Below are 13,604 nucleotides of genomic sequence, written 5' to 3' on the forward strand. Positions count from 1 at the left end.
ACTGTGTATTAATTCTGTTCTGTGTGGGAAGGTGTGTGTTTGTAGGATGCGCAACATGTGGCCCGCCTCCGGGGAGAGGTGTGGGTGCGGGGGTCGGTATCGGCGGCGGAGAAGGCGGTAGTGCAGGGCAATGTCCCTGTATTGCAGGAGGGAGGCTGGCGTGCCTGCAGGGGCATCGCCTGTAGGCGTAGTGAAAATGGCGACCTGGTCAATTAGTTCGCGAGCACGTACGTGCACCACTTCATTAGCGCCTACGCCTGTGTGGGCTGGTGTCCACAGCAGGGTCACGATGTCGGATGGAGGATTTTTGGAGAGAATTTTTAATGCCATGGGAGAGTTGTTACCGCGAATACAATTGCTTTTTACTTCACCAACTGTGCACCTGTACACCCAATGCTTCATTCAATTTGATTGGTTCTTTTATTTTCAAGACATACATCACCAGAGTTGATCTGCGTTAGTTTTGCATTCACTCTTCTGCAGTAATCGAAATCACCCAAAGTTGTAAGGCTATGTGTCCATATGTAAGAATATCAAGGCCAACTGCTCAGGTTTTTTCTCTAAACTTTATATGCTTACGCTGATAAAATAACCTCGCAAAGTCGTATCCTGACACACCTATATTACAATGTCTGCAATTGTTCACAGTATCTGTCCAGCAAACAAACTTGCGCCTAACGGAGATTCATTCAAACACCCGCCGCGGTGGCGCAGTGGCTAAGGCTTTGCGCTGCTTAGCACGAGGTCGCGGGTTCGATGCCCGGCCGCGGTGGCCGCATTTCTGATGGCGGCGAAAAGCAAAAACGCCTGTGTATACGAGATTTTGGCGCACGTTCGAGATCTCCAGGTGGTCAAATTATTCCGGAGCCCTCCACTACTGTGTTCTGAGTCAACTACATTGCGTTGGCGCTCCAAACACTACAATCAATCGAGATTCATAGAAACAAGTTCCTGCGGGTCACCGACCAAGGAAAGTAACTTGTCTTCTTTACTTTTCAGAGACTCGCCGGACATACTGCCGGTCGGAGGGAAGCATCTCCCGTTAGTTTTTTCTGCACCAACGCGGTGTATCACAGTTGGTTTATAGGCATAAAAAAGCAATAAAGAGTTCTGTTTTTTTGCTAAATCAGAAATAAAATACTAATTTGCCGTTGATGAAAGCAGTATTTTTCTTTTGAGTGCCATAAAAATAGAAAAAGAGGTGGCATAAATTTGTTGGTCTAATCTTGCTTTAGTACGCCACTCAAAAAGTTACTGCCTAAAACTGTAACGCAGCAACCAAAACGACACCTTACCGTAGCGTTCCAGTGAATCACATGCATTAAAAAATAGTGTGCTAATTTTTTTCCGACAAACTATTGCGCAGTAAAATGTCCTTATAGATATAATTTTAAAACTTGAACTTTTTTAATCAGGGAAAGGCACGATAAGTATACCGTCGCACTGGGCAGAACAATGCCACTGAGGTAAGCTAAAGATGACGGTCGATGTTTTCATTGCACACGTTACGAAAGCGGTGTGAATGAAGATCCCAACGAAAACTTCAAAAAGCGGTAAGCGATATATCGTAAAATTGACAATTGCTTTCAAAATATTGTTACTGTAGGGTTCGGTAGCGATTATTCCAGCACGCGTAAAGAAATCCAACTCTCTTTACACAATAGGGTCGTGAAGAAAAAGTACATTCGGCTCTTCGTAATTTTACTGCTTGAAGAACCTTTCAGGAACATCAAACATATTTTTATATTCATTGCTTCTGCAATTTAGGGAACGTCTGTCAAATGCTCGATTTCGGCTCAACTGCAGCGAACAGGTGATACGGTCGGTTTGGAGCAAAATTATTATTCACGTCATGTTAGAAACATTCGAGAGTAGAGCGCTATTTGTGTATATTATTTTTTAACGCTGCGCAACCAATGTTTTAAAACTAACAACTTTACTGGTCCGCATAAACACTTTTTGATCCATTTGAACGGCGGCAACACTGCTCAAGTTCTGGGGCAGCCATTGCAGCATAACTCAAAATACCTTTCTGTTTGTACAGTTTCCCTTCTAAAGTTCCCATTCTATTTTGCAATTGTTTTGGAAATCTTACCTTTGGCCTATCAAGAGTCACACACAAGTTCAAGTAAAAATACAACAAAGTTCACCGCGTTTGATTCCAACTTTGCCCAGCCGCGCTGACCTATAGTGAAGTCGGTAACTTTACCCAATCAAAAACAGAGGTTCCTTTTTATTACTCAACCGCAAATGTATACAGCGTTTGCGAAAAAATGTCGCATGAAAGCTGGTCTGTGTTTGTAGTCTTTTACTGAAATTTGTTCTAATCAATATTAATCTATCCAGACACAAAGGCCAAGCTAAGGTTGGACGTTTTTACATTAAGCCACAGGACAGCAGATCCAATTGAAGAAAAAAAGTTAACAGCATCGTTTCATTGGGAAAATCAATCAAACTGCGTGTTGGTTGGACTCGACAACGCGTGTATCACTGATTCTCGCTAGTAAGTGTTACGTTTTGAATGTAGAAAAGGGGTTGGCTTTAATTTCTGATCACTCAAAGTTTCTTTAATAAATGCGTTCAAGCAGTAAATTGTCAGTTCAATGATTTGGCCATTTTGTTCTGATGTCAGGAAGCTTACGTTATCGTTAATCACAGTAGAAACGCCGAAGTAACGTAGTAGAGACGTCGGCAATATTGAGCGAAAATACCCTCTTTGAGAAACGCAGTTTAGATTGGTACAAAACGGTTTAAACAGTTCCTCTATGTTGATCTGTCGTATTAGAATTCAAACAGTGCGCGTTGGTATTCAGGCAAATTTTATCATGGCGCCGACGCTGTAGCTCTATCTTTTACTAGCGGTAGTACTCGGCGATACCCAGATAAGCCACTTTAATAATGACAATATGGGACAAAAGCTGTTCACTTATATATTACTTGTCGTAAATTGCTAGTTCACGGCGAACTTGTACACAATTAGGAACTCCAGCGTGCTGTCAATACCTGGGCTCCTACCCGGGGCGTGTGGGAATTGGAAACGACTTGAAGTAATGTTTAATTTGAACTCTTCTGAAATAAATTCCAGCAAGATGGTGCGCTCAAACGACTACTTACCAATGGGAAGCGTTATCTCAGTAATAAAAAGGTACGCTTGAGTCACACTTTATGATAAGTAAGCGGGACTGCTACGGGGACGCTCTTGGTTGCAGATCGTCCAAACAGATGGCGACAAGAACGAAAACGGGGGACCAGTATTCTGAATTCTGTGTCCACAGGGACGTAACGTAAAAATTCCGGTCGCCTCTTTGTACGTGTGCTAGGACCACATCTTGAAACTCGTTTTTGCACCACCTATCAGCCGCTTTTGGCAGTCATGGAGTAATTTCAGTAGTTATTGAGTAATTTGTTAAAACACAATTTTTCCAAATACCTTTTTGTCATATTAGGTGCCTGTGTGGGTGTGTGTGTTACAAAAAATTCTTCGAAAACAGTGTTTGAGAACTCTATAGGCCAGCTACATCAACGACAAGCAGTCAATAAGTGAACTGGCCTCAGATAAAAACTGAATATATAGAAAACCATTTGACCGCTTCTCGCTCTATCTATTACATATTTAACAATCTCAGCAATATAACCGGAACGCTATACGCCATAACCAGAATGTACTCATAAAATGTAAAGCCCGTTTAACCAGCAGTTTGGTTCCGCTTTGACATCACCTATTAGGACTTTTGGGCTCCTCAGGCATGCCATTTAAAAATTCTTTTTGCCCGTTTACCAACCTCACAAAGCGAAACCCTTAAAATGCAATTTGTGTGTTTATATGAGAAATATTCATTAGCGAAAAACAATTGGTTTAATCAGTCACTGACTGCAACATATGTAGGATCTTTCAGAACACCAAAGCTGTTCCAAAATGCGGAATCATCCCAATAGTGTTCTTTGCGACGAAACGGTAACGCTACATTTGAAATATTCTGATGGGCTAGATATATCAGAAAAAACACTTCGATATGTGAATGGGTGAGTGAGATTGTCACGAATTTCAGAAATAATTTCCGCTTTTCTTCTCTCAGGAGTACAATTTCAAAAATTCCACTTTAGTGAGCTCGTACACTACGACGCATGTGTACTGCTCACAATTCGTCTCTAGACGTAGCAGTGTGGATACGGCGTTACAAACTCAGTGTGCCAGTCAGTCAGTCAGTCGCTAAGTCACTCAGTCACTCAGTCAGTCAGTCAGTCACCCCGCACGGGGCACCTTGAGTATTCATGGTGAGGGTGAGCAGCGACACCGCGGACCCCGAGCTTCCATGCATAAGCTGTGTCCAACCGTGGCGAGGTGTTTAAAAGTGAAGGGTTGAAGCCGGTGGCCGTCGGAGCCTTGGTCAAGGTCCGGCAGATGGGCTCCCTGCCTGCCTATCAGGCAGGGAGCTCCGGGACCTTTTCGACTACCAGGGTAAGTTCATAGGAGAAAGTACCCCCGTCTCCCGGCTTTCCAATGTATCATATGGCATTTTCAAAATCTCCCCCCTCAAACTTGATCGGCCCCCAAAAAGAGCCCGCACCGAAGTTTCCTTTCCATCCCTACCAACTATCAACATTCCTAAATATGACAACTATCCCCGTTTTTTGGTCCTTGAATCAATAGACAAATCAAAACCCGTCTCCTCCCAGTGTGTATTCCTCGTCTCCAAGTTCCTTGATGGTATCATTGGCAAATCTTTCGAGGCAAAAAAGCTACGAACAGGGGAAGTGTTGGTTGAAGTGAAGACGCAGCAGCAAGCCACAAATCTCCTGACCCAAACCCGCATGGCAGATCTGGACATCACTGTCACACTCCACCCCAGCCTCAACAGCTCGCAGGGGGTGACATCTCCGCCAGATCTGCTGAGCGAAACAGAGGCCGACATTCTGGAGGGCCTGAAGGATCAGGGCGTAACAGCTGTCAGGAGAATCACCATCCGTCGCGACAATGTAGAAATACCAACAAAGCACATAATCTTAACATTCAGCAGTTCAAAACTTCCTGAGCTGGGTTCATTAGGTGTGGTGTACGTCCGTACATACCTAACCCGCACCGCTGCTACAAGTGCCAACGGTTCCGGCACGCTACAACTTCTTGCCGGGGCTAACCGACCTGCGCAAAATTCCCCGGACACGACCATCCCACTGAAAAGTTTGACTCTACCACCTTCACCTGCGCAAACAGTCAGGGGCCGCACGCGGCATGGTCCCGCAGCTGTGAGAAGTTTCATCAGGAAAAGAAGATAATCCACGTGAAAGAAACCGAGAGCACCTCCTTCCCCGAGGCGCGAAAAAGGTTCGCCTCTTTCCCCCTGGGCAGGTACGCCGACGCAGCTCACCGGGGGGCGCAGCGGCGTCTTGTTCCGGCGGGGACCCGTACCACGATTCGGACTTGGTCCCGCGCCCCGCCCCCCTCTGGGTTGCCTCAGACAGCCCAACCCGCCTCCGCACCGCTCGCTGAGCCAGCAGTGGCTGTGGTGGCATCCACGTCCGGTGGGAATGCTGCCGCACCCACTGTTTCCTCCTCTCCACCAGCCCGAAGCACATGCGAGGGCCAGGAGGAGATGGAGCTGGAGGAAACCGCAGCAGTTCCCACCTCCGCCGCATCGCCTGTGCCACCCGGGGTGCTCCTGACGCCCTCGGCGGTCGCGGCCAAAACATAGGGCCCCACAAAGGGTGCCCAGTCCAAGTCTAGGGGGCCCAGTCCACTGGGCACCCCCTTGCCCTCAGATGACGACCTGTACGTCGAGCCGTTCCGGCATGCACCACGGCGGAAGGAACGGGCTCCGGCGTCCAGGTCAGTAGAGAAAATCAAAAAGCCCCATCCAAGAGTACAAGCCCCGAAAGCCGACACATAAACACACACATACTCCAGTAGATCTAATCTTGAATAATGGGAAGAGAAAATATGCACTTGAACTGCATAGGCCTCCTTAAAAATCTTGATGATGTTTATAAGTTACTGCATTCCAATCAGCCAAGTGTCATGTGTATACACGAAACACATTTAAATTCCAAACATACAAACTTTTTGAATAGTTACCGAGTATTTAGAAAGGACAGGGATGGTGGTGGTATATCTTCGGGGTGTAGCCATCATTGCCCGAAAGTCCTTGGCGTGTCATTCTATCCAGTTACAGACCGGCCTTGAGGCTATTGCCATTCGTACGATAATTTTCAATACGCTAAAACCTCTATGCTCAGTTTACAACCATTCTGATTTCCAGGTCTAGAGCTCGGATTTCGAGGGCCTTGTAGATCAGCTACCCACACCTTTTATCGTTTTAAGCGACCTCAACGCACATAACTCTCTTTGGAGCTCTGCTCGCACAGATGCCCGAGGTCGCCTTATGGAAAAATATCTAACATCTTCGGGAGCATGCCCATACAATAAAAACAAGCCTGAAAACCATAATTTAGGACATAACACTTATTCACATGTTGATTTGGCGATTGCCTCGGCAGTACTCTTTCCATCTCTTGAATGGGACGTTGCCACTAACCCATATGGTAGTGACCAAATCCCAAACACATTAACATTCTTTATTCTTTATTCGACATATACCTGCAGCGCACGAAGGCGTTATAGCAGGGGGGTTACAGGTTCGCAAAAAAGTTTTCATTCACAGCAGACACTTGTACAATAAGAGCCCATTCCACTCATGTATCGTTTTGACAAAAATGAATTTGCAAAAATTGCAGTCCTGGGACGGTATTCCCTCAGTTTAAAGGAATGATCAATTCGATTTGACAAATAATATGGCGTCTGTAAATACATGTCCTTGTTGATTCCAGTTTTATTATTAAATATGAAATATAAAAGTTTTAATCGCAATTTTCTTCTACATGATGAAAGCGGCTCCCAATTCAGTTCTTGTTTCCTAGCGGTACAGCTTTACAACCTTGCCGCCCTGTTCTGTATTTTTTCTATCTTATCACTGAGAGATACCTGCGCCGGGTCCCAGACAGCGCAGGCGTACTCTAAGACTGGTAAGACTGGTAATCATACATAGGTAAAGGCCCGAACAGTTCACCTTCCCATAACAGGTTCAACGAAGATAGAGACGAACTGGAGTACATTTGGAGAAACATCTAAACTACACCACAAATTCATTGAACACCTACACGTTGAAGAAGCTACCCAACTCCTCACGGCGCACATCCTCGACGCCGCCGAGAAGTCCATTCCCCACGCCTCTGGTGCCCCGCGCCATCAGAGGAGGCCGTGATGGAATGAGGACTGTCGGCGGGCGCGAGAGGCTCAGAACAAGGCGTGGGGTATCCTCCGTCGGTACCCCACGTCGGATAATCTTTTGTTGTTCAAACGGGCCAAGGCGTTAGGAAAACGTGCGCGCCTTGAGGCAAAACAAGAGAGTTGGCACACCTTCCTTACATTCATTACTCATACACAGACGCACACAAGATATGGACAAGAATACGCAAACTTAAATGACAACTTACACATAGCCTGCCCCTGGTCAGTACAACCGGGGACACACTCGAAGACCAGGCTAACACACTTGCAAGACACTTCCAACACGTTTCCAGCTCTGCACACTACACAAGCACTTTCCTCAAACATAAAAATACTTGTGAAAAGAAGTCCCTACATGACAATAACAGGTCAAAATCTGGTTAAAATTCCTAATTTACAATCTATGAGTTGAGGGCTGCCCTGAGCACATGTAATCATTCAGCTCCAGGAGCAGATAAGATTACATACACCATAATACAACACCTACACCCAGACACTCTTGAAACACTCCTACACCTATACAGCAACATATGGCTTTCGGGGCACATCCCAAAATCTTGGAGGGAGGCTATCGTAGTGGCGTTCCTGAAGAAGGGTAAGGACCCTTCTTCTCGGGCAAGGTTAGACCTATCGCCCTAACAAGCTGCCTGGGCAAGCTTCTCGAGAAGATGATCAACAGGAGACTCGTGTACTTTCTTGAGTACAACGGTATTCTCGAGAGCTCCCAGGCAGGCTTCAGGGCGGGGCGGTCTACAAATGGCGAACTAGTAGCGCTAGAATCTTAGAATAGAGATGCTTACCTACATAAGCAATATTGCATGACCGTGTTCTTTGATATAGAAAAGGCATGTGATACTACATGGCGCTATGGCATCCTTAGAGACCTCAAATCCTTTGGTATATCTGGTAAGATGCTGAACACTCTGTCCAGTTACCTATCTTTACGAACATTTCATGTCATAGTTGGTGCGGCACTTTCAAACGTTCACGTGCAGGAGAATGGCGTGCTTCGAGGTGGCGTTTTTAGCTGCACTTTGTTTATAGTCAAAATGAATTCAGTTCGGAAGGCATTGCCACCAATAACCTCTTGTTGGATGTATGTGGACGACGTACAAATATTATTTCAATCGTGTAATATGTCCATGTGTGAACGACAGATCCAGCTTGGGGCAAACAGGCTTGCTCACTGGGCAGATCAAAATGGTTTTAGGATTAATCCTCGGAAGAGTACCTGCGTCGTCTTCTCAAACAGGCGCGGTATCTAACCCGACCCTGAAATTACATTGAATGGTGACTTGATTCCTGTAAAAAAGGAACACCAATTTTTAGGCGTCGTAATAGACGAGAAACTAACATTCATCCCTCACCATAAAAGCCTCAAAGCAATAAACATACTTAAGGGCCTTTCACACTACTCCTATGGCGCGGACAAGAAACTCCTCTTACGTGTATTCACAAGCTTGGTGTGGTCCCGCTTTGACAATGGGAGCGTGGTTTATGGGTCGGCAACAAAAACAGCGCTGAAAATGATAGACCCAGTGCTTCACTGGCGGCTTCGCCTCGCGTCGGGCGCTTTCCGTACAAGCCCCGTACAAAGCCTATACGTCGAGTGAGACAGGAAGTGTCAGAATTATCTGTAGGCTTTTCAGACACCTACAAATCAACCCTTTCCGACTTTTTACCGCCATGGCAGCTTCGCCCCGTGTTGTTCGATTTGTCGTTTGTAGCGATTGATAAAAACCGAGTCCACAACTGCAATTCTTCAGCACCTCTTGTTCCTTCAAGATAAATACAAACAAGTGTGCAGACTTTTTTAGCGACGTGTCAAAAACAGCCCGTATAGTGTCGTGTGCTGCGCACGGACCTGATTTTAGGGTATCTAACACCCTAAACTCGAACAACAGCATTTTTACGCCTGAAGCCCATGGCATATTTATGGTTTTAAAGAACATAGTTCATCATAAAATTCCCAAGCTCATCGTCTTCACAGATTCCTGGAGTGTAGTACGCGCATTGTCAGCTAAGCACTTTTTGTAAAAATTATGTTATTCATTAATTTACAAACCCATTATGTCAGCATATGCGTTAAGTCTTGAAGTGACCGTATGTTGGGTGCCAGGTCACTCAGGGATCGCCGGAAACGAGACAGCAGATCAAATGGCCGCTGCTGCTGCACTCGCAAACACAGTGGACATAACAACATTACCGTACACTGACCTTAAGTCACACATCAGACAACACCTTCGCAATACATGGCAAGCACACTGGAATGAACAGGCAGACAACAAACAACACGCTATAAACACACTCTTGGGAGCATGCACCACTCACACACACAGCAGGCATAATGAAGTTACCCTGGCTGGATTACGGATAGGCCACACGCATGCAACACACTCCTACCTGCTCACGGGATCTCCAAGACCCCTCTGTAGCAGGTGTGGAGACGGCCTATCCGTAATCCATGTGCTACTTCAATGCAAAGCACTCCACACAACATGACAGAAACACTTCGCCTACCTCTACAGACAACACATTCCAGACAACACAACACGTTCCAGACAACACATACCCAGCATTGTTTTTAGCGCATGATCCCATGATTCCTGTACAACGCACCTTTAAGTTCCTTAGTAACACCAAGTTTTTACACCTCATTTCCTATCACGCATAGTTGTTTTTAATTCAGATTTCATGCCACGCAACATCACAACCTGGCCTTTTACACGAGCCATCCTTATTGTCTTTTACAAATTCACTGTTGTTTTTGTTGAACAATTTTAGCGTTTATGATTACATCCTTCATACCTAACCACCGTTTTGGCGCTCTTTGCCCTGGTCGGCCTTGCGCCATTAAACACCAACCATCATCATCATCACTCATTCAGTAAGTCAGTCAGTCAGTCAGGCACTTCTTTTTATAGGAATTTAATGGCCTCTTAACACGAAGCTTCAGGACTTTGAAAGGAAAGCATCGGTAATAACGTAAGCACCTTTTTTGCCTAATTGCCTTATCGTGCAAAGAAACCGCTGTAAAAAGTTTGTATATCAATGGTCCACTACTGTGACTACCATAAAACACAATTTTATTCAGAATAACTTCACGACACCGTTACGTTCACTAACAACTTTGGCGCATTAGATACCGCAAGTGTACCCTCACAGCAACGCGACTCTGGCGCAGTTTGTAGTTTTTACTGCTCTAGATTTATTCATGATTTGAAATATTGTGTTTAAATACTTATCAACGCTAACTAGCATCCCTTCAGCCGTGCGCGGCGAAATCGTCCTCGAGAAACTTCTCTCGCTCTATTTCACGCTTTCTTATTCGACTGGTTCTCTGGCCCAACCCATGGTTGAATGAAGTACTGCGCCTTAATTACCGTCATCCCGGTTACCATCGAGGCTACACTAAAAATGTTCAACCATGCTTGCAAGGCTCTTCAGGACACAAACAGCACTCACTCACCAGAAAATAATCTGGTCACCATGGTGTAGTAGTTGGCCGCCACATCCTATGATTGACCAACTAAACTCTCGGACCTCAGCCACCAGCAGCTGCAGAGCACGTCTCCACGGCAGTAGTCAGAACAGCAATACAACATTGGATGCTAAAAATCTCTAACGCGCAAGATAGAAAGCGAAGTTAGAAAGACGGGAGAAGGCTTCATGGAGCTCACCAGCGGGCATATTATGTGCTACAGAATATGGCCACAATTCTGCCAGCTCACCGGCAAATTACTGGCAGATCACTTGGTAATTTTTTTTCAATATTGTAAAGCCTACTACAAATTCCCCCCATAATAAAATAAACCATCAAGCACTGTTCAGGTTGTTTTTCTACTCCAACTAACGAAACTGAAATACATAATACGTTTATGAACATAAGCAATAGTACAGTTAACCAATTGATCATTTAAAAATTAAGCCAATTAAATATGTTATATCTTCGATTTACTAGATACTGGCCCAAATTTTCAATTTAGTACCTAGAAAAGGAATATTTCCAAGTAATATAAAAATATCCAAGGTTTGTCTAATTTACAAAGGTGGGGTTAAAACGTAGCGTGCAGCTACCGCCAATATCGGTACTTCCTGTCTTTTCCAAAGGAGGGACTCGAAAAGAATATTATCGCTGGCATAACTACGTCCTAGGAGAACAATTAAAACTTGACAGATTTTCAATTTGGATTTAAGATAGGTGAATGTACAGAAACGGCTTTACGTGCTACAAAAGATGATGTACTACAAAATATACAAAACACCTGTTATACAGTAGGTGTATTTATTGATTGAGCATAATTTTTCGATGCATAATCACTTTACCCTCCTTAGCAAGTTTTCAAAAATATGCTCTCGTGGATAAGCATTATCAATAATTGATATTTACCTCAGAAACAGAAGCCAGTTTGCATGTATTCGCGGCCACGCATGATCTTTCTCATCTGTGAATTTTGGTATGCCTCAAGGAAGTGTTTTAAACGCAATTTTATTTATCGCAATTATAAATGATGCGGCTAACATAGATCTCGAAGCACACCTTTAAATGTATCAGGATGATATTTTTATTTTTGGTCTGGTACCAATATAAACGGTGTAATTGTTTGTTGTCAAACGTTTCTTTCAAATTATCCAGATGAGCGCAATTATATGATGAAATAAATCCCAAAGTGACTAAGACTGGTACTTTTTGCGCACGAAATAAAACCTTAACCTACAAAATAGCGTTTACCCTAATAATCAACCTGTAGAAATAGTCCATGAACATAAAATACAAGGTGTTTATTTTTCATCACATTTGAGCCAGGACACCCATATTGAGTATATATGCAAGAAACGGGCGAAGGTGAACGGAGTGTTAGTTTGTTGGCGTGCCCAAATCCCACTAGAAGCAAAGCTACAGATATGTTGAGTAGTGTTTTCTTTGTCGAAAACAGTACGGAAAACAGCAGGCGTGAACTTGCCTTTAGATATTAGCGAGTTCCCGCTCGACTGCGCGTAACTTAACGGGGCGGCTGGTGCCGCGCCCGCAGGAGATCTCCAAGGAACGATGCGAACAGTGTGGGGTTCACAAGAAGATCTGTTTTATTATACGCACAGGTATACACTACAGAAAGAGGTTAAGGGCACGAACAAAGAGGAGAGTCTCGGTGCCTCAAATGGCGATGGTTGGCGTCGGTTCGTCTGCAAGCGCGCACACATATAAACACACGTCGCTCGCTGGCGCCGCACCGTCCGGGGGTCTGTGGCACTTCGGATGCGCCGCATGGTGTAAACAGCGGCCGCTTTTCGTTCCGATCTTCGCCTTCGGTTACTTGATCCCGGGCCTCCAAAGTCCTCCCGAGCTCTTCCCCGTCAGCGACGTGTAAACTTTAGACACGCCTTCCGAGAACGGAGGAATTCTTAACATCCTCCCCCCCAATGAGCCTCTGCTCATTCTTATTACAGCTCCAGAGGTTAAAGCGCTTGAACTGGCCGCCGTAATTCTTTCTTGTTAGGAAGAACTATTCTGCAGGCCCGAGCCTTTCCGTCTCGTCCGGGAAACGTCTCGACCACCCTGCAAAATTTCCACAGCTGGCGAGGTGTTTTATCTTCGCCGAGCAAGACAATGTCTCCCTCCTTGACGCTCTTCTGCGGGAGCCCCGCTGCGAAGTGTGCCGAACGTAGCTCCAGCAGATATTCGCGTCTCCATCGTCTCCAGAACAAATCCATAAGGGCGCTGCGACGCTGCGATTGCTTTGTGACTGTACTTTTCGTAGATGTCGTTACGATATTACCGCCGGGGGAGGGCAAACTTATAAGCCTACGTCCGATGAGTAAGTGCGACGGGGTCAAAGGCGTGAGTTCTTCCGCATGAGAGTGCACGTAGGTGAGCGGACGAGAATTGACAACCGCTTCCGCCTGAGTGAGAATGGTTACTATGCTGTCGTAGTCGAGTGCGATTCTTCCAAGAACCTTGCGGAGAACGTTCTTGACTGTACGTACCATTCTCTCCCAGAAACCACCCCACCATGCTGCTCTTTCCACTATGAATTTCCACGTTATTCGATGGTCACTTAGGTATGCCTGAGTGTCGCTTCCCTTGATGGCGTGGAAGATTTTGTTCATGTCCGCTGAGGCTCGCTTGAATTTGAGAGCGTTCTCCGAGTACACAGTTGTCGGTATTCCTCTTCTCGCAATAAATCTCCGCAAAGCCATAAGAAATGCCCCAGTAGTGAGGTCTCTTACCAGCTCTAGGTGTACCGCCCTGGTTGTAGCGCAAGTAAACAGCGCTATATAAGACTTCCGCATGCTTCCTTGGTCCGTGTAAAATATGGGGCCC

Source organism: Haemaphysalis longicornis, unplaced genomic scaffold, assembly GCF_048455015.1.
Source record: "Haemaphysalis longicornis isolate Haplotype H1 unplaced genomic scaffold, Haemaphysalis longicornis Haplotype H1 scaffold_5, whole genome shotgun sequence".
NCBI classification, from domain to species: domain Eukaryota; kingdom Metazoa; phylum Arthropoda; class Arachnida; order Ixodida; family Ixodidae; genus Haemaphysalis; species Haemaphysalis longicornis.